We start from the raw sequence: 22,848 nt of genomic DNA, 5'->3' as shown, positions 1-22,848 counted from the left end.
TCTACTTCTTTAATTCTAAGATTTGCTTTTTAAACATTGTAATAATCTCTGAGGTCCCTCTAAAGCCCTGCCCTTCTCATGATTATGTTTATCATGGAAAAGCTATATTGTATAATGGTTAAGGGAAAAGCTATATTGTATAATGGTTAAGTGCATGGGCTTTGGTGTCAGATGGATCTAGGTTCTAATCCTGGTTCTATCACTGACTAGTTACATGATTTTGGGTAAGTGCCTCTATAAAATGAGGCAAATCTACCTACCTCATTGGGTTGGGGTGGGGAATTAAATAAAGATACTTTTTACAAAACAAAGTTAATAAATAATTATCATTATTGTTAGTGCCACTCTACTTTTCACTTATTCAGCCATATTTTGGACTCCCTTAAAACCTTAAACAATTATATCTACAAGATCCTGAATTCCAAAATTCCTCTCTGACTGCATCCTGCCATCCTTCCATTTGTTTCATTGATCCTGTTCTTCACCTTTATTGTGACTTCCAATTTACCGACAGTTTGTAATACTCCCAGTAGATCATCCTCTCCTGGGACTTAAACTACCTATTCTGGACCCTGTGGTCAATCATTTCAGTTATGCTTTCCCAAGTATTCACTGGACCCATGACCTTCTGCCATCCCCAGCATGTCAATTCCCAGCCATAGGTTAAACCAACTGTGTATGTGTGTATGTGTGTGCGAGTAAGCTTCTGTGGGCTACAATGCTAAAGAAAGTCACATAACCTAATGGATTAGATCCATCCATTACAAAACATGCTATCCTACCTTAGCTGAACCCTTGGTCAACTGACAATCTTTTCTTCCTCATTCTTACTTCCCCACAGCAGCTATTCTAAACGCGAATCATTTTCAAGATTGTTCTACCTTCATTCTGTTAGTAGATGATTTCAACAAATACATTATGGAGATCAAAGTTATCCACAAGGGCTCTCTAACCTTCCTGTTCCTCACTGCACAGTCTTTCCCTTGCCGTTACTAATTCATTTGTCCTTCTCCTTGTTTCAGATGAGGAAATAACCACCCTCATGTTCCCTTCAGCCTCTGTCAGTGTTTATATTCCCTCCATTTTCTCTGGGATCCTGGATCCTTTGATCTTCCCCCTCTCTCTTAGATCTTCAAGTTATCTTCCCTTCACTAATTCCTTCTTTTCAGTCTATACACATGTTCAAATATCCCCAGTCTAAAACAAAAATAATTTCCTCAAGCAACCATTCCTTTTTTCCCTTTTATTGCCAATTGGAAGGGGTACCATTTTTCAGGGCCATTTACCCTATTCGGGACAGGAAGGAGAGCCTGCTGAGATTTATCAAACCTGTTCATCGATACCTGCACTAATCCTTGTATTAGTTCATTCCTTTCTTTTATTTCCTCTTTTAGCCAAACAGAACACTGTGCCATCTTGCTGACTGATATCCCATCTGGGATGTAAGGGAGAGACTGCTGAGGTTCTTCAAACCTACTGAGCACAACTTCCACCTATAATTTCAATAGGAACAAAAAGGTCTCCAGATGAACTCTGAGAACAATCTATGGCTATGATAATCTAAGCAAGGACCACAGATTTAAGAATAAAGAGGGTGGGGGCTGGCTCCGTGGCCGAGTGGTTGAGTTCCCGCGCTCCGCTGCAGGCGGCCCAGTGTTTCGTTGGTTCGAATCCTGGGCGCGGACATGGCACTGCTCATCAAACCACGCTGAGGCAGCGTCCCACATGCCACAACTAGAAGGACCCACAACGAAGAATATACAACTATGTACCGGGGTGCTTTGGGGAGAAAAAAGAAAAAAATAAAAACTTAAAAAAAAAAAAGAATAAAGAGGGTGTTTTTTTCTTCTTCAAATGATAGTTGGGGTTTTGGAATAGAAAGGAGCAAGATAAATGAATGTTTCTCTAGAAAGAAGTCATCATAAAATAGGATCTGATTTCCTGTTGTTAAGAGATTAAATGATAAATTCTTGACATGGATGGAATATATATCATAAAGACTGGGAAGAACATGTTTGCAGAAACTTAAAATTCTGATCAAGGATGGCCACGGAGAAAAATGCCCAGAAAAAATTATTAGACCAAAAGTTCTCTCTATAAGACTGAGAACAGATCAAGTGAGGAGAGGATCAAGAATACTTCAACACTTTTGGGTCTTTGTTCACTATGGCAACAAATAAATACTAAAGTAGAGATTTTAACTTAAAAAGGGAAATATAACTTCACAAGTATCATAGAGGCACATTACAACAGGTTTCGCAACTAGAATAGAAGAGTACATTTGTAACAAGGGAGAAAAACCAGGTAGGAGAGAAAGGAAGTAGCTCTATGTGCAGTGACTCTCAACTTGTGACAATTTTGCTTCCTAGGGGACATCTGGGAATATCTGGAGATATTCTGGTTGTCACAACTTGTGGGGAGTGTTACTGGCTTCTAGTGAGTAGAGGGCAAGGATGCCACTAGGCATCCTACAATGCACTAGGCAGCCCCTCCCTCACAAAATTATTTGACCCAAAATGTCAAAAGTGCCACAGCTGACAAACCCTGCTCTATATGTGAAGAAAATATGCATGAGCCTAAGGCAGGTAGCATTGCAGAATAAATTAGGGTGAAAAACAGAAGTCGTATTATAGTATAGATAAGATCTGCCTAGTCAGAGAGATAGAGAATGATGTTACTGCAATGGATCACACAACTTATAGGAGTAATTACTGAAAGGGGATAGAGTGGAAGAGAACTTGATTAGGAGACAGAATCTTAATGTAAACTCTGCCTCCACTACTTATCAACATGTGACCTTGGAGAAGCCGCTGAAACTTTCTTTTATCCATAAAACAGCGTAATACATACCTTACTACCTCATGGGATTATGATAAAAATCAAATGTGATCTATAAAGTGCTATCTACATGTAAGTTATCATTAATAGGGTAGAGAAACCTGGATAATCTGGATATTTGCTAAGTTACATGAGGCTGAAAGCAGAGCACCCGATAAATTCCTCATCTACTCTGACGACAATTTCTTCACCCAAAAGATACTGCACGTGAAGAAGGAAATGGCTGCTTTGGCCTTCAAATTGACACACGTGGAAGAACTGATTATATAAGTAAAATTCTGGGAATCTGGTTGTAGGGGATCAAGGGGGCATGGTCAAACATCATATGCTAGACATTAACAAAACAGATCTCCAAAATTCAGGAAAAAAGTTAAGTTTCTGGGAACAGAAAGTCTAAAGGGGAAAAAGAATAGAAGGCCTTCAAAAAGAAAATTCTAATTATCCAGTCACAAATTATTCCAATAAAACATCAATGTAGCTTCATAGGAATCGATGTAGGAAATAAACTCATATACAAAAAGAACACAGCATTATAGAAAATTCTGCTCAAACGCAGGAAACTGACAGCAAGCATTTCTCTCATCTCTCTCCTAAGACACTACAAAAATGAATTTAAAAAGTACTAATCCACAGGATCACAGAGCATAAGAGAGGAAATATCAGTAGGCAGAAAGTTTCAACATATTTTTATTTTATTTATTTTTATCTTTTTTGAGGAAGATTAGCCCTGAGCTAACTACTGCTAATCCTCCTCTTTTTGCTGAGGAAGACTGGTCCTGAGCTAACATCCATGCCCATCTTCCCCTACTTTATACGTGGGCCGCCTACCACAGCATGGCTTTTGCCAAGCGGTGCCATGTCCGCACCCTGGATCCGAACCAGCGAACCCCGGGCTGCCGAGAAGCGGAACGTGCGCACTTAACTGCTGCGCCACCCAGCTGACCCCTTCAACATATTTTTAGAGTATAGGTAGAGAAACAGTAACTGACTTAGCAAGATGGAGAAAGCTTCAATCTAAAGTACCTGCAGAGAAACAATGATGAGGATAGTGATAATAACAGCTAAGTTTATATAGTGTTTATTATAAGCCACTATTCTAGGTACTTCCTACGTATTAACTCATTTAATCCTCACGATGGTCCTATGAAGCATGATTATCCCTGTATTGACATATATGAGAGTTGAGGCACAAAGAGGTTAGGTAAGTTGCCTGAAGTCACACAGCTAATAAGTGATAGAGGCAGGATTCAAATGTACACAGTCTGGCTCCAAACTCCATGGTCTTAATTTCTATGGTCTATGGAAATGAGCTAATTTGCTCACTTAGAGGCACCAGGTACCTTGGAAAAAGGAGAGACTTGAGGCTGAAAAGACGGGATTGGTACAAAACGTATATAAAGAACTCTTGAACTCTCAAGTCTCCCTTCAGAGCCATGTGACTACTGTGTCTCCTGTTCTCAATCATCCCCAGTCTACCTAACAGGATAGTCATTCTAATACTTTCCCATTAAATGGTGATATTCTCTTGGGACTGTCTCAAGCTCTTTCCTTACTATATACACTCTCCCTGGGTTATCTCATCCATGCCTACAACTCCAATAAATACCTATATTAATGACTCCCTAAATCTGCATGTCCAAACCAGACCTCTTTCCTATTGTCTAAAGCTATATATTTCAGCTGCCTACTGAATAACCTCCAGTGAGCTGTACCCATGTGGCATTGCATAAAAACGTTGAAGAAAACAGAATTCATCTTTCAGTGCAAATCTATTTCACTTCCAGCACTGTTCCTTTTCATTGTGTTACCATCTAACCAGTCACCCAACAAACAGCAAACCTGAGACATCCCGGACTCCTCCTTTTTTCTCACCCTACACATCCAAGTCCTTTTCATTGAACATTTTTTTTAGTGAATACATATGTACAATGTTCTAGGCATTGTGCTAGGTATTAGAGATACAAACATGTATAAGTTATAATCCTTACCCTCGAGGAGTTCATAATCTAAAGGAAGAGACAGACACATAAACAAATAATTGCAAATATAATGTTAAAGGAAGAGATATGTATAGTAAAAATGGGTTTCATAGGAGGGAGAGGTAAATTTTACTTGTGAAGGTAAAGGAAGGCTTCAGAGAAGAACTGAAAATTTGAGTTGAACTGTGAAGGATGACTAGGGCAATGCCAAAAGAGGGGGTAAGGGTAGGAAAGAAGAATGTAAGAGCATTCCAAGAGAGGAAGCAGCACATATGAAGGCACATATTTGTGAGAGAGCATAATGAATTTAGGGACTACAGGTAGTTCAATATAAATACAATGCAAGACATGAGATGGAGAGTGACAAATAATGAGGCCAGAGGACAGTTGGGGAGAGATCATAAAGGGCAAGGCAGACATGTCATGCTCAAGTATTTGTATTTATCCTGTAGGACAGGGGTTTTCAAATTGTGTTCCCCAGAATCTTAGGGATACTTTAGGGAACCACAGAGATAACTTTTGAGTTTCTGCAACTGTAATTTGAATTTTTTAAAAAAAATTATTATATTTTATTGTGGTAAAATATACATAACATAAATTTACCATTTTAACCGTTTTTGGTTTTTGGGTTTTTTTCTTTTACTGAGGAATATTCACCCTGAGCTAACATCTGTGCCAATCTTCCTCTGTTTTGTTCAGTGTGTGGGCCACCAGCACAGCATGGCCACTAACAAAGAGGTGTAGGTCCACGCCTAGGAACCAAACCCAGGCCCCCACAGCAGAGCGCACTGAACTTAACCACTAGGCCACTGGGGCTGGCCCATATTTTAACCATTTTTAAGAGTACAGTTCAGTGGCATTAAGTACATTCATATTGTTGTGCAACCATCAACGCTACTGAAAACTGTTTTTAACTATTTAAAAAACTGCATTTAAATGGCTTACCTCAATGTGCTATATACCAAATCTTAACACAATGGAGTCTACTGACTCACCATCTTCTGCAACCAGGTTAATTAATTTTTCTGCAGTCTTTGAAAATACCTCTATTATTTGTGTATATGTTTGGATTTTTTGCAAATGTGTAGTTTAAGGTTGTGGCTTTGCACTAAAGGTTTTCCCAGTTCACATGCTCACTCATGGAAAATTGTGCAAGTAATTATACCATTATAGCACATGAGCTTGTACTGAAACACCAGACAGAAGCAGTTATTTAATTCATGTGTTCATCATTGCATTACAGTCAGCTGTGTAGTACCAAATGAATATGGAACTCAACATGTTAAGATGATATGGTATTAAAGATGGTTTCACAATCTAAGTGTCCGCTGATGGATGAATGGATAAAGAAAACGTAGTGTATACACACACACACATATATACATGCATACATATGTATACACATATACATATATACATATGTATATGTAACGTATGTGTATATACACACACATACACACACACAATGGAATATCATTCAGCCATAAAAAAAGGGATTCCTGTCATTTGTGACATGGATGGACCTTGAGAGCATTATGCTAGGTGAAATAAATCAGAAAGAGAAAGACAAACACTGTGTTTCTCACTTATGCATGCAATCTAAAAAAGCTGAACTCATAGAAAGAGAGCAGAACGGTGGCTGCCAGAGGCTGAGGGGTGGGGGAAATGGGGAGATATTGGTCAAATGGTGCAAACTTCCAGCTATTAGATGAATAAGTTCTGGGGATCTCATGTACAGCAATGGTGACTACAATTAACAGTACTGTATTATATATTTGTTAGTTAAGAGAGTAAATCTTAAATGTTATCACCACACACACACACACAAAATGCTAAGTATGTGAGGGGATGGAGGTGTTAACTAACCTTATTGTGGTAACTATTTTGCAATATATGTATATGTATCAAATCATCATGTTGTACGCCTTAAACTTACTTATGTTATATGTCAATAATACCTCAATAAAGCTGAAACAAAAGATTAAATGAGATCGTAAATATGAAGCATTTAGCCAATGGCACTCAAAAAAAAAAAGATGATTTTAGTGCTTCTTGTAAGCTTTGCAAGTGTCTTGTTAGACATTCATAGTTATTATATAACATAAATTAGGAAAGATATTGTTAGTGAGCCAACTTTGGATTTAAATGTCCCATCATTCCTCATTGAAGCTCCTGGATCAGTTTAATAAGTAAAGAGAATCCTGAGATTGTAAAGTGGGCTGTTAAAAAATGTTTATAATTTGCAACTACGTTTATCAGTATGAATCAGAATTTTCTTGATAATGTGTCAAATTATAGGAAATATATGCAAAGAATTAAGAAGGTTCACTGGAAACTAGTTTGTAATAGCAAAAGTCTAGAACCAACCCAAATATTCATCAATAGGGAAATGGTATAATAAATATAATAGCATATCTATACAATCTATGGACATGAAAAAGAACATGATAGAGATGTACATGCTGATAGGAAACAATCTCCAACATATATCATTTAGTGGAAAAAATAAAGAGTAGAGTAGAACAGAGTACACAGTATGCTTCCATTTGTATACAAAGAGAATATCTAGAGATGTGGACTAAGGATTTTGGGAAAGAGAAAAAATTATGTTTCATTATACTGCATTTAAAAAAAATTTTATCTTGAAATAAGTACAGATTCACAGGAAGTTGCAAAAAAATGTACAGGAAGGTCTTGTGCACCAGATACAGAACTGTCCTACCACCACAAGGCTCTCTCGTGCTAACCTTTGTAGGCACACCTAACCCTTCACCTCTCAGTACCTAACCCCTGGCAACCATTAATCTGTTCTCCCCTATAATTTTGTTATTTCAAGAATGCATAAATGGCATCATACAGTATGGAACTTTTTGAGACTGGCTGCTTTTGTTTTACTCAGCATAACAATAATCCATCCAAGCTGCTGTCTGTATCAATAGTTCACTCCTTTTTACTGATGAGTAGTATTACTCGGCATGGATGTACCACAGTTTGTTTAACCATTCACCTGCTAATGGATATTTCTGCATGAGCATATACCTTCTCTGGGATAAATGTCCAATTGTGCAATTGCCTTATCATATGGCAAGCACATGTTTAGTTCTAGAAGAAATAGACTATTTCCCAGAGTGGCTGTACCTTTCTGCATTCCCACTGGCAATGTACCAGAGATCCAATTTCTCCACATTCTTGCTATCATTTGGTATTGTCACTTTGTTTTCTTTTAGCTACTCTGAGAGGGGGGCAGTAATATCTCGTTATGGTTTTCATTTGTATTTCCTTAATGATTAAGGATGTTGAACATCTTTTCATGTGCTTACTGCCACCTGTATATCCTCTTTGGTAAAATATCGGTTCATGTCTTTTGCCCATTTTCCATTTGGATTGTTTTTCACTACCAAGTTTTGAGAGGTCTTTGTATATTCTAGATATGATATATTGCATTTTTTATCACGGAAATTTTGTGATACAAAAGTTAACATAAAGAAAGAAATTCTGATCATTAAAATAGCTATAATATTCTTATTGTTTTAAGATTGACTTAATGTTATAAAAACAAACATAAAATAAATTTATGTGAATTTAAAATCTGTTTTTTAATTTATTTCAAATGTTAGAATCTATTACAAGATTTCATTTCAAAGAGTTCCTCTGCTTTAAAAGGAAGGCAGATTAAAAACACCTGTTGTAGGGGCCAGCCTGTGGCTGAGTGGTTAAGTTCACGTGCTCCGCTGCAGGTGGCCCAGTGTTTCGTCAGTTCAAATCCTGGGCGCGGACATGGCACTGCTCATCAAACCACGCTGAGGCAGCGTCCCATATGCCACAACTAGAAGGACCCACAACGAAGAATATACAACTATGTTGGGACTTTAAGGGGAAAAAGGAAAAAAATAAAATCTTAAAAAAAAAATCTGTTGTAGATGATGGAAACAAATGAAAGGCTTTAAAGAGGGGGTAAAAATGATCAGATTTGGATTTTAGAAATATTGGTTTGGTAGTCATTTGGAAGGCAGATTTGGGAGTAAAAACCAGGTGTTTAAGAAACAATTTAGGAGGGGCCGGCTCCGTGGCCGAGGGGTTAAGTTCGCGCGCTCCACTGCGGCGGCCCAGGGTTTGGATCCTGGGCGCGGACATGGCACTGCTCGTCAGGCCACGTTGAGGCGGCGTCCCACATCCCACAACTAGAAGGACCTGCAACTAAGATATACAACTGTGTACGGGGGGGGGGGGGGGGGGGGCGTTGGGGAGATAAAGCAGGAAAAACAAAAAAAGATTGGCAACAGTTGTTAGTCCAGGTGCCAATCTTTAAAAAAAAAAAAAAAAAGAAACAATTTAGGAGGTTATTTTAACAGTTCAGGTGAGAGATCTCTAAGGACTGGAATAAGGTTTTTCCATTCCATTGAATGAAGGAGATAGAAGTCAAAGGTATTTAAGACATAAAAATGACATGAACAAGAGACCTTTTGGATGTGGGAGATAAGACAGAGAATGAATACAATGTGTGCTTATATTCCACGAATAAGGCAGATATTCATTCATCTGGCCAGCCAACAGTTATTGAACATCTACTGTGTGCCAGACATAGTGCTTGGCACAGGTGCCAGGAAAAATAAGAACTAGTCTCTAACTTCAAGGATCTCAAAGCCAATTGGGAAAAACAGATAAATAAATCTTTACAATGAAAAGGGAGAATGCTGTGAGACTTGGTAGAGTGGCAACTGACTGGGAAGGGAGATAATCTTCTATATCAGGATAAGGCTTTGGGTTACAGGCTTTTAGGTAAATGCATTTGTCAAAATCCAGCTAATATACACTTAAGATTTGTTCTTTTCATTGTAAAGTTTACATGTAAATAATCTAAACAAATATCAAACACCAATTAATAATACATAAGCTTAAGCATTTAGGAGGAAGTGTACTAATGTGTGTGATTTACTTTAAAATGCATTTTTAAAAAGATTATGGATTAATGAGTGGATAGATGGACAGATATGTAATAAAGCAAATACAGAAAAATGTTAATGGTGGAATCTAGATGCTAGGTATAAGGGGTTCCTTATAAATCTTTCAACTTTGCTGTATCTGAAAAATTTCATAATAAAATGTTAGGAGAAAATACCATGGGAACAGCAACTGATGGAAAGACTTTGACCTCAAGTAGAGGTTTCATAGGTGAGTGACATCTGAATTGTGAATTGAAATATTAATAGGAACTGTCAGCCAGACCAAAAGGGAGAAAGAACTCAGGCATTCAATGAGGGCCTACAATGACATGTCAGGCACTGTGCCAGGCCCTAGGGATTCAAAGATGAGTAAGACTTAGTTCCCACTTTTGAATGGCTTGCTGTCTACTAGGGGAGTCAGACAGGTAAGATGACTATAATACAGAGTTGGGGTAGTGTTAGCGTAGGAAAAACGTAAGCACTAGATGGGATGTGAAGAATTGGAGGTGATCAAAGAAAGTTTCTTAAAGGGGATGAAATTGGAGGTGAGTATTGAAGGGCAAAATAGAATTAGCCACATGAAGACAGAAGGAAGGTATTTCCGGCTGAGGAAGCAGAATGTACAAATATGCACAGACAAGAGATAACCTGGCACACATAGTATGGCTAAGCAGATTTCAAGGAAGGGGTGGGGAGAGGGGAAACTAGCCAGGTAGACAGGGCTAGAGTGCAAAGGCCATGCTAAGCAGCATGGTACAAAATGAGGAGCTATGGGAAGAGCTCTAAGCAGGGTTATCCAGTTAGGAAGAATATCTTGGCTGCTGGTTAGTAGATGACTTAAAAGGGTGCCTGACTGAAGACAGGGAAACCAACTGGAAAGCTTGCTATAAGCTAAGAAAGGATGAAGGCCTGAACTAAGGTAGTGGTGGTAGGGTTAGAGAAAAAAAAAGTGACTTGAAAGACAGGAAAGTAAGACTGACAGGACTTGGTGACTGAAGGATTGGGAGAAAGAGCCAGAATGAAGGAAGAGTATGGAATGATGCCCTGGTTTCTGGCTTGCGTGACTTGGGGGATGTTGGTATTATTTAATGCAGGTGATGGAGGGGCAGGTTCAACAGAGGCAGGGAGGGATGAGGAGTTCAATTTCTTTTTTTTTTTTAGGAAGATTAGCCGTAAGCTAACATCTGCTGCCAATCCTCTTTTTGCTGAGGAAGACTGGCCCTGAGCTAAGATCCATGCCCATCCTCCTCTACTTTATACGTGAGACGCCTACCACAGCATGGCTTTTGCCAAGTGGTGCCATGTCTGCACCTGGGATCTGAACCAGGGAACCCCAGGACGCTGAAGCGGAACGTGAGCACTTAACCACTCTGCCACTGGGCTGGCCCCAGGAGTTCAATTTTAGATATGTAGAATGGGAGGTGCCTATGGGACATTCATTAGATGCCCCACAAGCAACTACATTTATAGACTGAAATACAGATGTGAGATATGGGCTGGAGATAGAAGTTTGGGATTGGCCGTATATAGGTAGGAGCTATAAGCACATAAGTGGCTAAGACCACTCAGGGTGGTGCAGAAGTGGCAAAGTGATGGTCTTGAACAGTGAGAAGAGAAAGAAAAAAATCCTAGGACAGAACTTGGGCTGTATTTCAGGTATGGGTGAGTAGAAGAGGAGCCTGAGAAAGAGTCCTCAGAAAAGTATGAGGAAACCCAGGAGAGAGTAGTGTCACAGATCCAAGGGAGGAATGAGACTGTCCAGAAAAAGGGGCAGAGCATCAGACACTGCAAAGTCATCAAGTAAGAGGAGACTAAAAACACCCTAATGGATCCAGTTGTTCAGGTTATTGGGTGACCTCAGCAGGGAGTTTCCAGGGAATGAGGATGGAGGGTTGGCAAAAAAGCAGAGTGAAAGGAAAAGAGAAGAGAGCAGTAATAGGAGGAGGATGAAGGATTTTGTTTTGTTTTAAAATGGGAGAAATACATTAGCATGCTTCTTTGCTGAAGGGGAAAAGCCAGTAGAGAGGGAGAGGATAAAAACACAAGAGGAACAGGGGCCGATGGAAGCAGGTTTCCAAGGCAGTGGGGAGGAAAAAACCCTAGCAGAGAACATACAACTACAACAGCACAGAGATCTGAAATAAGAGTATTGTTTGGAAAACGATGAGTAGACCGCTGTGATTGGAACCCTGTAGTTTGTGGGGAAGTGGTAGGAAATGAAGCTGGAAATATAGAGGGGCCAGAAAATGACAATGTAGTCCCTTGGTATATACTACAGAATTTCAGAGGAGAAAAAGTACATTTGAAGATGAAATGGTTACAAAAGGCAACATCGAAAAATCTCAAGACGTAAGTTGGACCTTGAAAGATGGCTATGGTGTAGATAGTTTGATGGGAGAGAGGGGAAATACTACATTCTGGGAAATAAGAGGAAATGGCTGTGATGAAAGTGCACAGAAGCCAGAATTAGCAGGGCATTTTGTAGAGGCCGTGTAGCTGGAGTAGAGAGTGTGGGCAGGGAAGCTGTAAAAGACAGCTGAGGCGGTAGGCTGGGTCCAGGGTACAAAGGGTCTGGAAGGCCTGGCTACAATTTTTAGACTTCATCCTGTAAGCAGTGTTGTGCCACTCAGTTTCTAATCAGGAGAGGTACCATGTACAAAGGGTATTTTAAGGCAATTAATGTAGCTATGGTGTTTAGAATGGAATGCCTCCTAGGAGCCAAAATGTTAGGAGGCTCTTGACCAGGTGTACAGGGTGAAGGCATGGATTTTGTAGAGGCAGCAGGAACGGACTGGAAGTGGGTACATCTCCACAACATTGCTAAGGAAGAACTAACAGCAGGAGGTGGGCACACATTCCTAATTGAGGAGATCATGCTGGGTGCAATAATTAGCATAATGGAATAGGAAGAAAAAGCAAAAGAAACTGAAAAGAAATAGTTTGAGTTAGGAAAAGAACTAGGAGAGTGAGAATTTACAAACCAAGAGAAGAGTTTCAAGAAGGGTATGTTCAAGCGTCAATGCCACAGAGGTCAGGTAAGATAGGCCCTGAAAAGAAGCAATTCATTTTGGTAATTAAGATACCACTGGTGATGTTTCACATAGTGGTTTTAGCAAGGTGAGTAAAGACAGACCACCAAAAGAGTGAATCAGGTTCTTAGATACAAAATCAATATTGAAAAATAAATTTTATTTTCATATGCCAAAAACAAAGTTAGAATATAAAATTTAAAAAGATTCTATTTATATTGGTTACAGGAGTTTGTTCAGTTTGTGAAAATTCAGCTAGCTATTCACCTATGACATATGTACTTTTCTGTTTGTATATTATACTTTAATAAAAAGATTTTAAAATATCACTTTCAATACTGTCAAAATAGAAATTACCTAAGAATACAACAAAAAATGTATAAGACTTCTACAGGGAAAATTATTGAGAAATATTAAAGAAGTCCTAAATAAATGGAGAGATATAGCACATAGATTTGCAAGACTTAATTTGACTTAATAGAACAGAGTGCCCAGAAACAGACCAAGACATATTTGGGCACTTAATATATGACAGAAGTGGTACTGCTCATCAATGAGGAAAAGATGGACTTTTTAATAAATAGTGCTAGGACAAATGGGTATTCATATGGAAAACCAAAATTGAAGCCCTACATCATACCATGTACAAAAACAGTTCTAGGTGGATTAAAGACTTAAATGTTAAAGGCAAAATTGTGAAGGTTTTATTATATAATATAGAAGAATATCTTCAAGACCTTGGGACACTAAAGGATTTCTTAAACGAGACACAAAGTGAAGGAATTGTAAATGAAAAGAGAGTGAAAAGACAAGCCAGAGGTGAGGGAGAAGATATTTGCAAAACATGTGGGGGTGCGGAGGTTTGCAATAAAAATAACTGAACAGTGACTAGAATCTACAGTATACAAAGAATTACTTTTCAAAATCAGTAAGAAAAAGACACAATAGAAAAATGGGCAAGACTAGAAGAGGCAATTTATAGAAAATATACATCACCAATAAACATGAAAAGGTGATCAACCCCTTTAGTCATCGAGGTAATGAAACTTGAAACCATGATGAGGTTGATCATTCCACACCAACTGGATTAGTAAAAGTTTTAAATTCTGATAAAACAGTGTTGGGGAATGTGGAGCAACAGGGACTCTCATACATTGGAACACTTTGGAAGACAGTTGGGTGAATATGTAGCCTATGACCCAGTAATTCTACTTCTAGGTATATACCCTAGCAAATTCTTACACATATGATCAGGATACATGAACAAGAATGTTCATAAGGGCATTGTTCATAACAGCCAAAAACTGGAAACAAGTGAAATATCCATCAACAATAGAAACAATAAGTAATGGTATAGTCACCCAATGGAATACTATAACGAAATGGAAATAAAGGAACTACAGCTATATGCAACATAGATGACTCTCTCATACACAACAATAAATAGAAGATCTAAAATACAAAAGACTACATACAGTATCATTCGGTTTATATAAAGTTAAAAAAAAGACAAAATTAAATTATGCTGTTTAGACATATATACACAGGTGGCACTACAAGGGAATTACTAATACAAAAGTCAGAAGTGGTTACCTCTAGAGGGAAGAGAGGGGGTCATGACCTGAGAAGAGTGTACACAGGTGCTGGAAATGTTTTGTTTTCCAAGCTAAGTGGCAGTTACATGGGTGTTCACTTTGTAATTATGTATTAAACTATATAAATGATTTATGCACTTTTATGTATGTACACTATAGCTCACCAAAAAATATAACTAAGAGTGAACCACATGTGTTGCTAAGCAGTGTAAACTTTTTTGAGGAGCTTGACTCTAAAGGGAAGGAGATAGGGTAGCAGTTACAGGAGGATTCAGGATTGAAGGCATTTGTGTACATATGTTCACCAAAATATACGTACAAGAATATTCATAGCAGCACTATTGATAATAGTCCCACCCAAATGCCCATCCAACAGTAAAAAGGATAAATAGTGGCATATTCACCAATGAAATATGTATAGTAATGAAAATGAATGAACTACAACCACATGCAATAATATGGATGAGGGACGTCAGCATCATAATGGAGTGATTGCCCCCTTTGTCTCTCCCCTCTAACTTACAACCAGTAGGACATCCATAGACCAATGAAGGATCCTCTGCACAGCACACCAGAATGCCTGAGAGATCCATACATCTATACATCTGAAGGTGGGTGGACTGGCCAGCACACCTAGAAAACCCAGGAGCAGCAATGGAGGCAGCATGCACAGTAGCAGCCCCACCACCACAGCAGCGCCTGAGGCCGCGGAGAGCCCAGTAACAGCGACAGCAGAGCCCACAACCCTGGTTACCCTGCAGCTGCAGCAGCACCCACAACCCTGGCCACCCAACTTGCAAAAGCAGTACCTGCAAACCCAACAACCCTGGATGTAGAGGGGGCACCTGTGACCCTTGCTCCTGCCCCACTCTCCACCTCTTCCCACCATAGTGGGAGAACCCAGGACCCAGGCAACTCCAGAAGCAGCAAGGCGCCAGCAACCTCAGAGGCACAAGCAGCACAACAAGGGCACTGATGACACCTCTGGCAGAGGTAGTGGAGGGTGGAAAGCACAGGCTCTCAAATACAACCAGAAGCAGCTCAGAATCAAAGTAAACAAGGCTTTACTCAAATAAGAAAGGTATTCACTACTACAAATGTGCTGGCAGAGGAACAGTTCATTGAGCACCACAAAAAATTATAGTAACACTGAATCACAAAAAGAAAATAACAATTCTCCAGAAACCAAACTTGAAGTCATGAAAGATTGCAATCTAACTGATAGAGAATTCAAAATAGCTGTCATGAAGAAATTGAACGATCTACAAGAAAACTCAGAAAGACAGTTCAATGAATTTGGGAACAAAATTAATGAGCAGAAGGATCATTTCACCAAAGAGATTGAAATTCTAAAAAAGAACCAAAAAGAAATTCTGGAGCTGAAGACCTCAATAAATGAGATGAATAAAGTAGAAAGCATTGGAAATAGAGCAGACCACTTTAAGATAGAAATCTAGAAATGATCCAGGTAGAAGAGGAGAGAGAAGTAAGATTTTTTAAAAATGAAGAAATTCTATGAGAATATCTAACTCAATTAAGAAAAGTGACTTAAAGATAATGGGTAACCCAGAAAGAAAAGAGAGGGAGAAGGGAGCAGAGAGTTTATTTAAAGAAATAAAAGAGGAGAACTTCTCAAACATAGGGGAGGAACTGGATCTAACAAGTACATGAAGCTAATAGAACACCTAATTATCTCAACGCAAAAAGACCTTCTCTGAGACACATTATACTAAAACTGTCAAAAGTCAATGACAAAGGAAGAAAAAAACAATAACCTACAGGGGAACACCCATTAGGCTATCAGCAGATTTCTGAGGAGAAACTCTACAGGCCAGGAGAGTGAAATGATATATTCAAAATATTGAAAGATAAAAACAGTCAGCCAATACTCTATCCAGCAAAGTACCTTCCAAATATGAAGGAGAAAGAAAGGCTTTCTCAGACAAACAAAAGCTAAAGAGTTCATCAGCACTAGACATGTCTTACAAGAAATCTTGAAAAGAGCTCTCCCACCTGAAATGAAAAGGCAAAGGTATACAAAACTTTAAGGAAGGTGATAAATAAACAGACAGAACCACAAAGTTGCAACTCTATATCAGAATAGGTTAGTAAATAATCAAAACACAAAGGTTAAATGGAAAGAAAGCATTAAAAATACCTATAACTACTTCAATTTGGTAACAAACTAACAAGACAAAAAAGAATAATGTGACAACAATAACTCAGAAGGAGAAGATGAAAGGGATGAAACTTGCTTACGCTAATGGAGATAAGGGGTTATCAGAAAATGGACTCTTATCTATGAGACTTTTTTTTTTCTTTGTCTGCAAAGCCACCCAGTACATAGTTGTATCTTCTGGTTGCAGGTCCCTCTGGTTCTGCCATGTGGGATGCCGCTTCAGCATAGCCTGATGAGTGGTGCTAGGTCCACGCCCAGGATCCGAACCAGCGAAACCCTGGGCTGCTGAAGCAGAGCATGTGAACTTAACCACTTGGCCACAGGGCCAGCCCCCTATGAGACTTTTTATACAAACCTCATGGTAATCATTGAACAAAAAATCAGAGTAGAGCCACAAACAAAGAGAAAACTGAGAAAACCATCACAAAAAACCACCAAACTTAAATGGCAGTCAGAAATACAAGAGAAAAGACACAATGGAAATACAGAACAACCAGAAAACAGGATAAAATCGCAGTATTAAGCCCTCATATATCAATAATCACTGTAAATATAAATGGATTGACCTCTCCAATCAAAAGACACAGAGTGGCTGGATGGATTAAAAAACAAGACCCAACAATATGCTGCCTCCCAGAAACACATCTCAGCTCAAAACAAAACCATAGGCTCAAAGTGAAGGGATGGAAGATGATGCTTCAAGCAAATGGCAACCAAATGAAAGCAGACATATACATACTTATATCAGATAAAACAGACTTCAAGCCAAAAAAGATAGCAAAGAGACAAAGATGGACATTGTATGATGATAAAGGTAACAATCCATCAAGAAGAGATAACATTTATTAATATATATGCACCTAACATAGGAGCACCAAAGTATGTAAAGCAACTGTTAACAGACCTAAAGGGAGAAACTGACAGCAATACAATAATAGTAGGGGACTTTAATACCCCACTTCCATCAATGGATAGTTCATCCAGACAGAAAATCAATAAGGGAACATCAGCCTTAAATGAAACACTAGACTAGACTGACTTAATAGATATATATAGAATATTCTACCCCAAAGCAGCAGAATACACATTCTTCTCAAGTGTACATGGAACGTTCTCAAAGATAGACCATATGCTGGGACACAAAACAAGTCTCAACAAATTTAAGAAGATTGAAATCATATCAAGCATCTTTTCTAACCACAAATGGTTTGAAACCAGAAATCAACTACAAGAAGAAAGCTTGAAAAGGCACAAATATGTGGAGACTAAACAACATGCTGCTGAACAACTATTAGATCAACAAAGAAATCAAAGGAGAAATGAAAAAATACCTGGAGACAAATGAAAATGAAAACATAACACACTAAAATTTATAGGATGCAGCAAAAATGGTACTAAGAGGGAAGTATACCAATACAGGCCTAGCTCAAGAAACAAGAAAAATCTCAAATAAGCGATCTAACACTACACCTAAAAGAACTAGAAATAGAACAAAGGAAGCCCACAGTCAGACAAGGAAGCAAATAATAAAAGTCAGAGCAGAAATAAATGAACTAGGAACTAAAAAAACAATAGAAAAGATCAATGAAACTTAGAGCTGATTCTTTGAAAAGCAACAAAATTGAGAAATCCTTAGCTAGATTCACTAATAAAAAAAGATAGATCGCTCAAATGAGTAAAATCAGAACCAAAAGAAGAAAAATGACAATGAATACCAAAACAATACAAAGGACTATAAGAGAATACTATAAGAGGCTATATGCCAAAAAATTGGATGACCTAAAAGAAATGGATAAATTCTTAGAATCATACAACCTCCCAAAACTGAATCAAGAAGAAAAAGAGAATCTCAATAGACCTCTCACTGGTAAAGACATTGAAATGGTAATCAAAAACCAAAAGTCCAGGACCAGATGGCTTCCCTGGTGAACTTTACCAAACATTCAAAGATTTAATAGCTAATCTTCTCAAAATCTTCCAAAAAATTGAAGAGAGGAGCCGGCATGGTGGCGTAGTTGTTAAGTTTGTGCACTCTGCTTCAGCAGCCCAGGGTTCACAGGTTTGGATCCTGGGCATGGTCCTAGCACCACTCGTCAAGCCATGCTGTGGTGGCATCCCATATAAAATAGAGGAAGACTGACACAGATGTTAGCTCAGCAACAATTGTTCTCAAGCAAAAAGAGGAAGATCGGCAACAGATGTAAGCTCAGGGCCAATCTTCCTTACAAAAATTCAAAAAAAAAACTTGAAGAGGAAGGGACACTTTCTAACTCATTTTATGAAGCCAACATTACCCTGATACCAAAACCAGACAAGAACAACACACAAAAAAGAAAATTATAGGCCAAATTGCTGATGAGTATAGATGTAAAAATTCTCAACAAACTATTAGCAATTGAACACAACTATACATTAAAAGGATCATACACCACAATCACGTGGGATTTATTCCAGGGATGCAAGGATGGTTCAGCAAATCAATCAATGTGATTCACCACATTAACAAAATGAATAATAAAAATCACATGATCATCTCAATAGATGCAGAAAAAGCATTTTACAAGATTCAGCATCCAATTGTGATAAAAACTCTCAATAAAATGGGTATGGAAGGAAAGTATCTCAATATGATAAACGTCAAATACAACAAACCCATAGCTAACATCATACTCAATGGTGAAAAACTGAAAGCTATCCCTCTAAGAACAGAAACAAGACAAGAATGCTCACTCTTGCCACTCTTATTCAACATAGTATTGGAAGTCCTGACCAGAGCAATTAGGCAAGAAAAAGAAATATAAGGTATCCAAATTAAAAAGGAAGAAGTAAGACTGTCACTATTTGAAGATAACATGACTTTATGTATAGAAAACCCTAAAGACTCCACCACAAAAGTATTAGAAATAATTAATGAATATAGTAAAGTTGCATGGCACAAAATCAACATACAAAAAATCAATAGCATTTCTATATACAAACAACAAACAAGCAGAAAGAGAAATGAAGAATACAATCCCATCCACAATTGCAACAAAAAGAATAAAATACTTAGGAATAAATTTAACCAAGGAGGTAAAAGACCTGTAGTCTGAAAACTATAAGATATTGTTGAAAGAAATCAAAGAAGACACAAAGAAATGGAAAGATAGTCCATGTTCATGGATTGGAAGAATTAAAATAGTTAAAATGTTCATATTACCTAGAGCAATCTACAGATTCAATGTAATCTCTATCAAAATCCCAATGACACTTTTCACAGAAATAGAACAGAGAATCCTAACATTTATATGGAATAACAGAAGACCCTGAATACCCAAAGCAATCCTAAGAAAAAAAGAACAAAGTGGAGGTATCACACTCCCTGATTTCAAAATAGACTATAAAGCTATAGTAATCAAAACAGCATGGTATTGGCAAAAACAAAAAAAAACCCAGACATACAGATCAATGGAAAGGAATTGAGAGCCTGGAAATAAACCCACGCATTTATGGACAACTAATTTTTGACAAAGGACCCAAGAACATACAAAAGAGAAAGGAAAGTCTCTTCGATAAGTGGTGCTGAGCAAAAGATCCGAACAGACATTTTCCCAAAGAAGATATACAGATGGCCAAAGGCACATGAAAAAATGTTCAGCATCACCAACTATTATGGACATGCAAATAGAACTACAGGGAGATATCACCTCACTACCGTCAGAATGGCTATAATTAACAAGATAAGAAATAACAAGTGTTGGAGAGGGTGTGGCCAAAGGGAACACTCACACTGCTGGTGGGAGTGCAAACTGGTGCAGCCAATATGGAAAACAGTATAGAGATTCCTCAAAAAATTAAAAATAGAACTACCATATGATCTAGCAATTCCACTTCTAGGTATTTATCCAAAGAACACAAAAATACTAGTTTGAAAAGATATATGCACCCCTATGTTCACTGCAGCTTTATTCACTATAGCCAAGACTTAGAAACAACCTAAGTGCTCATCAATGGTTGAATGGATAAAGAAGACGTGGTATGTGTATATACTCAATGGAATACTACTCAGACAGAATAAGATGAAATCTTGCCATTTGTGACATAGATAGACCTTGAGGGTATTATGCTAAGCAAAATAAGTCAGATGGAGAAAGACAAAAACTGCATGATTTCCCTCATATGTGGATGATAAACAAATAAACACATAGATACAAAGAATAGATTGGTGGTTACCATAGGAGAGGGGGAGTAGGGAGAGGGCAAAAGGAGTAAAGGGGCACATTTGTATGGTGACAGATGATAACTAGACTTTTGGTGGTGAACATGATGTAGTCTATACAGAAGTCGAAACATAATGATGTATACCTGAAATTTATATAATGTTATATACCAATATTACCTCCACAATAAATAAATACATACATACATACATACATACAATGGATAAATCTTACAAGCACAATGTTGAGTTAGGATTACTAGATTTAGCAAAGAAAAAAATACATGACATCCAGCTAAATTTGAATTTCAGATAAATGATGAATCATTTTTTAATATAAGTATGTTCCATGCACAACTATTCATCATTTATCTGAAATTCAAATTGAACTGGGTATCCTATATTTTGTCTGGCAACCTTACATTGAATAAAAGAAGTCAGACACAAAAGTTACCCTCTGGGGAAGACAGAGAATGAAGTGGGCACAAGGGATGCTTATAATATTGTTTCTCGATCTGGGTGCTAAGTACATGGGTGTATTCACTTTGTGAACATTCAACAAACTGTATAATTATGACTTGGGTACTTTTCTGTTGAATAATCTACCTGTTATCCATCTGTAATATATTTATAATCTATCTGGCAGTGATCTAAATATGTTTTATATTCAAAGTCACAAAAAAATAGGGGTAAACTTAACAAGAAATGTATAGCAGCCACACTGACTAAAGGGAGAGAAATACCTTGAATGGGTAATTTAATCCAGCATATAGATGGTTTATAAATATAAAAGTATGTTCAACTTCACTAATAACTACAGAAATGAAAATGAGATACCATTTTTCACTTATCAATTTGGTAATAATACTTAGCAGAAAAGTTAGAAAATTGAATAATTTCATGCCTTTATGGGAATTTGTTAGTATATTTTTAAAATGTAGAAGGATTTTGGGCAGATCTTAGATTAAAGATATCCCAGATCCCCTCTATTCTCAAGTCTAATCCATCTACTCCATTCTTGAGCCCCATAGGTGCTACAGTCAGCCAAGAGAGTGAGGTCACAGGACGGGTCTGAGAGTAAGGAGTGATGCAGGGTTTTTCATCTCTGGAACAGATGAGACCTCTGGGCCAAGGGCCCAAGGTCTGATGTAGCAGAACCAAAGTACAATGATGGGAACACGGCTCTTGGTGAAGGCTTGGCCCGCAGGACTCTATGAACTTCTAGGGGACAGTGGATATCGCCTATGTGAGTGCACCAGGTTTCCCTGGATCCGCAAGTGCTGAGAAAACACTGAAGAGTTGGGTTGGGTCCTCCCTATCTTGAGACAAGAACAGCACCAGGGAACAAGAGTACAGAGAGGCCTCCTCTTGATGCCTCCCAAGGGTATGACAAGCTGACTGACAACATGCCTGCTGCTACAGTGCTGACTCATGGGCAGAAACCACTGTGCCTTTTCCACTCACATAGCTACTATGACTTAAAGCACCCCAGCCTTAGACTTGAGCCCCAGTGAGCAGACAAAGGAAAATAACAATACACGTAAGGGGACACAGAAGTCAAAGAGAGGAACAAGCAGAACGCTTAGAATAGGCCTTCACTGAAACAGAGCTGCTGAAGGAAACAGACAACTTGATCTTAAAAAAGATCTCTCAAGGAGACTAAAGTACATTTCTGGAACTAAAAGAATTAAATACCACTTACCAAAACCAGTAGCAATTATTCCAAATATTAAAACGTTAAAATCATTCCAATTAAAATTAGAAACTAGATCCCCCCTGAGGAAAGCAACTTTACAGGGTGTATATTTCAACATCTTTCTTACTAATAAACAAAAAAATAAAAGAATTAAATAATAGGAGTAAATATTGGCAAAGAGATCATTTTCTTTTTGCTTATATAATTTTATACTAAGAAAACCCAAGACTCTAGTTTAAAAAAAAACTTAGAGTTATATGTATCAAGATGGATGAATCTCACAAACATGACATTGAGCAAAAAAAAAAAATCAGTGACAAAAGAACACATACATTATAACCACTTATGAAAAGTTTAGAAACAGGCAAAATACCACTACATATTGTTAAGG

At 38.0% G+C, this 22,848-nt stretch overlaps 1 protein-coding gene across 6 annotated transcripts in view; it reads right to left on the bottom strand.

Moving 5' to 3' along the window:
- KIF4A (kinesin family member 4A) overlaps positions 1–22,848 on the bottom strand; it is a 121,361-nt gene that overhangs the window by 70,358 nt on the left and 28,155 nt on the right. The window lies entirely within an intron of this gene.

The sequence above is a fragment of the Equus przewalskii genome, chromosome X (genome assembly GCF_037783145.1).
Source record: "Equus przewalskii isolate Varuska chromosome X, EquPr2, whole genome shotgun sequence".
In the NCBI taxonomy this organism is placed as follows: Eukaryota; Metazoa; Chordata; class Mammalia; order Perissodactyla; family Equidae; genus Equus; species Equus przewalskii.
This window is presented reverse-complemented; position numbering and strand designations above follow the sequence as displayed.